Raw genomic sequence first — 4706 nt, 5'->3', positions numbered from 1 at the left:
TGCCTGTAATCCCAGCACTTTTGGAGACAAAGGCTGGTGGATCACTTGTGGTCAGGAATTCAAGACTAGCCTGGCCAATATGGTGAAACCCCGTCTCTAGTAAAAATACAAACATTAGCGGGGCGCGCTGGCTCATGCCTGTAATCCTAGCACTTTGGGAGGCCAAGGTGGGCAGATCACTTGAGGTCAGGATTCAAAACCAGCCTGGCCAACATGGTGAAACCCTGTATCGACTAAAAATAAAACAAAAAACAAAAAAAAAGAACTGGGCGTGGTGGCAAGTGCCTGTAATTCCAGCTACTCAGGAGGCTGAGGTGGGAATATCGCTTGAACCCAGGAGGCGGAGGTTGCAGTGAGCTGAGATCGCACGACTGAACTCCAGTGTGGGCGAGAGTGAGACTCTCAAAAAAAAAAAAAAGACGGAAAAATTAGGCAACCTGTCCAAGAACACCACAGTGACGATTAGCAAAGCTGGGATTTCAACCCAGGTCTACCTCACAGCCACAGCTTAGTATTTTCTTTTTTTTCTTGCTGTGACTGCACGTTACGCCATTGATGGCATCCAGGACGCACAGCAATTAGTATTTACTGTTTTAACATTTCTTACATGGGAATCACGTAAAGAATCACGTAAACAGGATTTAATTTGTGACTCAACCATTAATACTTTGTGACACTGGCTAATTTATTTCACTTCTGGGTGTCGAGTATGTTGTTTTTGAGACAGGATCTCGCTCTGCTCTCACCTGGCCTGGAGTTCAGAGATGGGCTCTCTGCACCCTCAACTTCCTGGGCTATCAAGCGATCCTCCCACCTCAGCCTCCCCAGTAGTTGGGACCACAGGTGCCCGCCATCATGCCCAGCTGATTTGTAAAATTTCTTTCGTAGAGACGGGGATCTTGCTCTGTGGCCCAGGCTGGTTTCGAACTCCTGGTCGCAAGCGATCCTCCTGCCTGGGCCTCCTAAAGATTCAGCTGCTTTTGGATCAACCGATCGCCTTAAGACCTTTTAACTCGAACACCTGTCACATCCTAGGATCCGCGAAGGGCTGAAACTCATAGTTTTTGAAGCGTCCCTCGGCACAGTGGCTCCGCTCCACCTGCCATTCGCGCTACCACCGCGGCCGCAGCGTCGCCCTCCGGCTGCTGTGCGTCGGAAGCCGGAAGCAGGGACTGAGCCACAGATTAGGAAACGCCGGTTTCTCCAGGGCTCCCCAGCGCCCCAGCTTTAGCCCGGAGGCCGCCCTCTTCCATTTGCTCTTCGGCTTCAGGGCGTTACCCCACTTCGCTCGACGCTTCGGATCCACTCGCACTTCCTCCCGTCAGGAACCAAAGGCCCCGGAAGTGACGTTTACGCGCCGTGCGTGACGTGCGCTCGCTGGCGGTGCCGGGGGCGGGGCGAGCAGGAGGGTGGGTGTGAGGCGGGAGCGCACCGCGGAGCCCCGACTTACGCGAGCGAAGTGAGAGAGCGGCGGTTTGGACGCCGGCGGAGAAGCGGGCGAGGTACGGAACGGACGGACTGGAGCTAAAAGCTGCCCGGCTCTCAGCTACGGGAGCGGGGCGGCGGGGCGTCTCGGGCTGGGGGCGGCGGGGCGATCGGTCCGTGCTGTCCGCGGGGCCGGGGCAGTTGCGCGTCGGTGCCTCCCGCTGTCCTTCGTCCCACATTCCGTCCCCCGTCACTGCCGCCTTCCCCGTTCCAGGCTGCCCTCGGCTCCCTTAATCCTCACAGTGCGGGGCCTCTGCGTCCCAGGCGCTCGTTGCCGGAATTTCCAGCGACGGCCGAGCCCCGACGGCCTGACGCGGAGCATTTCCTGGCCGCCTCCCTCTCCGGCGGCTCCCCTCGGCCCGGCTCCCACCTTCCGTCCAGGCCGCTGGCTTCGAAGCAACGTCTGTGGTCGCGCAGGGCCCCTCCCAGGACCTCCCCGGAACGCGCCGGTATGGAACGCTCGGACGCAGACCACAGCCCCCGGCTGCGGCAGGGGCGCTGGTACTTGATCCCGCGTCACCCTGGGGGGACAGAAGCGTCCCGGAATTGGGAGAGGATTTGAAGCCTGTGGTGTTGACTTCCACCCCGTGGCTGAGGGCGAGGCTGTGGGGCTGGGGTTAGGAGCAGAAGTCCCTACTTCCGAACCGTCTGGGAGGAGAGCCGAGGGATGCCCATCACGGAAGTTTAGGGAGAGAGAGGGAGGGACTGCGGCTTTGGAGGCTAGATCATAGGCAGCTGGCGGTGTCTCAGCGCGGGTGACCAATCCTTGTGGCTGGGAAATGTGTCGTGGGCGCCCGTGGGCTCGTTTTGCCTTTGAGATTAGATAGGAAATTTTCCCAGGACGAGTTTACAGGAGCACCTTGGGAGTTGGTTTTTGGCTTGGAGAGCTACTTTCCCCCCTCTAAACCTAAAACTGCTTTGTTTTTCTTTATTATTTTTTTCGAGATAGGATCTCACAGTGTTGCCCAGGCTGGTAGCAAACTCCTGGTCTTAAGCGATCCTCCCGCCTCGGCCTCCCAGAGTGCTGGGATTATAGGCGTGAGCCAGCGTGCGGCTTTAACTGCTGTTAAAGAGTCTGTTCCGGCCGGGCTTGGTGGGTCACTTCTGTAATCCCAGCACTTTGAAAGGCCGAGGCCGGCGGATCATGAGGTCAGGAGATCCAGACTATCCTGCTTCACACGGTGAAACCCCGTTTCTACTAAAAGTACAAAAAAAAAAAAATTAGCCGGGCGTAGTGGCGGGCACCTGTAGTCCCAGCTACTCGGGAGGCTGAGAGACAGGAGAATGGCATGAACCCGGAAGGCAGAGGTTGCAGTGAGCCGAGATCGTGCCACTGCACTCCAGCCTAGGCGACGCAGCGAGACTCCATCTCAAAAAAAAAAAAAAGTCTGTTCCTTAAAATTGTTGGACCAAGATACTTGCCACAGATGCAAGAAAATGTGATTATATGATTAATATTTAATGATAAATAACCTTTTGCTTTTAAGAGTTACTGATTCATATCCGCAGGATTAAGAAATGTTCAGGATTTGAATTTTTAATGACCTTGTAAACAGTCATGTTTCTGCTCTCTAAAAGTTAGCCAGCTGAGGAGAAGGGACAGTCAAGATACTTTGAAAACAGTGTGGTAAGGAGTGTGAGCTAAGATGGAACACCGAGGAAGGAACCGGGCATTTAGGCCATGCTGTTAGGTGTGGAGCCTGGAAAGGATCAGGGAATACTTTCTGCAGGTGTCCTGAGGAATGAGTAACATTCAGACTAACAGGGTGGAGTGAGGGAGATGGGCGAACCAAAGGAGAGGAGACCAGTAACTATAAGGAGGTGCTTATTTATTTATTTAGAGACAGGGTCTCACTTTGTCACCCAGGCTGGAGTACAGTGACACGATCATGAGTCACTGAAGTCTCAACTGCCTGGGCTCAAGTGATCCTGCCACCTCAGCCTTCCGAGTAGCTGAGAGTGCAGATGGGTGCTGTCACACCCTGCTGATTTTTAAATATTTTGTAAAGATGGGGTCTTGCTGTGTTGCCCAGGCTGGTCTCAAACTCCTGGACTCAAGTGATCCTCCTGCTTCAAGTGTCCCAAAGTGCTGAAATTACAGGCATCAGCACAGACCCTGGAGGGTGGTTATTAAAGAGAAAAAGTACAGGACAGAGATGTAGGAGCTTAGGCTTTATCTGATGGTAACAGAACCAGGGAAGGGTTTTTAGCTGGGTCCTTGTGTGGTTAAAATGGGTTTCTCTGGCCGGGCGCGGTGGCTCCTACCTGTAATACCTGCACTTTGGGAGGCCGAGGCGGGCAGATCACGAGGTCAGGAGTTCGAGACCAGCCTGAGCAACATGGTGAAACCCCGTTTCTACTAAAAACACTAAAATTAGCTGGGCGTGATGGCACCTGCCTGTAATCCTAGCTACTCAGGAGGCTGAGGCAGGAGAATTGCTTGAACCCAGGAGGCGAAGGTTTTGGTGAGTCGATATTGCACCAGTGTACTCCAGCCTGGGCAACAGAGCGAGACTTCATCTCAAAAAAAAAAGGAAAAAAAAATGCATCTGTCTCTCTCTGTCACTCAGGCTGGAATACAATGGCAGGAACACAGCTCACTGCAGCCTCCACCACCCAGGCTTAAGCGGTCCTCTTGTCTCAGCCTCCCAAGTAGCTGGGACCACAGGCCTGCCACCTACTAATTTAGCTTGCCTGGCTAAATTTTTTTTTTTTCCTTTTTTTTTTTTGATATGGAGTCTTGCTCTGTCTCCCAGGCTGTTGTGCAGTGGTGCGATCTTGGCTCACTGCAAACTCCGCCACCTGGGTTCATGCCATTCTCCTGCCTCAGCCTCCTGAATAGCTGGGACTACAGGTGCCCGCCACCATGCATGGCTAATTTTTGTATTTTTAGTAGAGATGTGGTTTCACCGTGTCAGCCAGGATGGTCTCAATCTCCTGACCTTGTGATCCGCTCTCCTCGGTATTCCAAAGTGCTGGGATTACAACTGTGAGTCACCACACCTGGCCTAAATTTTTTTGTAGAGATGGAATCCCTATATGTTTCCCAGGGTTGTCTCCAATCCTGGCCTCAAGTGTTTCTCTATCCTCAGCCTCCCAAAGTGTTGGGATTACAAACATGAGCCACTGCACCCGGCCGTAACATGGAATTTTATGTAGCTCTTACACACAGGCTGCTATGTAGCTGATAAGGATAAATGTTTTCAGTGTAGTGCTTGATT

At 53.3% G+C, this 4706-nt stretch overlaps 1 protein-coding gene across 1 annotated transcript in view; it reads left to right on the top strand.

Annotated features, from left to right (window-relative positions):
• Positions 1-569: 569 nt before the first annotated feature.
• Positions 570-4706, top strand: part of LOC105504707 (rab5 GDP/GTP exchange factor) — a 77450-nt gene continuing 73313 nt past the window's right edge. Inside the window, exon 1 of the mRNA XM_011932235.1 lies at positions 570-1502. The gene's annotated coding sequence lies outside the window, so the exon portion shown is untranslated. The remainder of the gene's footprint in view (positions 1503-4706) is intronic.

The sequence above is a fragment of the Colobus angolensis genome, unplaced genomic scaffold, assembly GCF_000951035.1.
Source record: "Colobus angolensis palliatus isolate OR3802 unplaced genomic scaffold, Cang.pa_1.0 Scaffold122, whole genome shotgun sequence".
Lineage (NCBI taxonomy): Eukaryota > Metazoa > Chordata > Mammalia > Primates > Cercopithecidae > Colobus > Colobus angolensis.
This window is presented reverse-complemented; position numbering and strand designations above follow the sequence as displayed.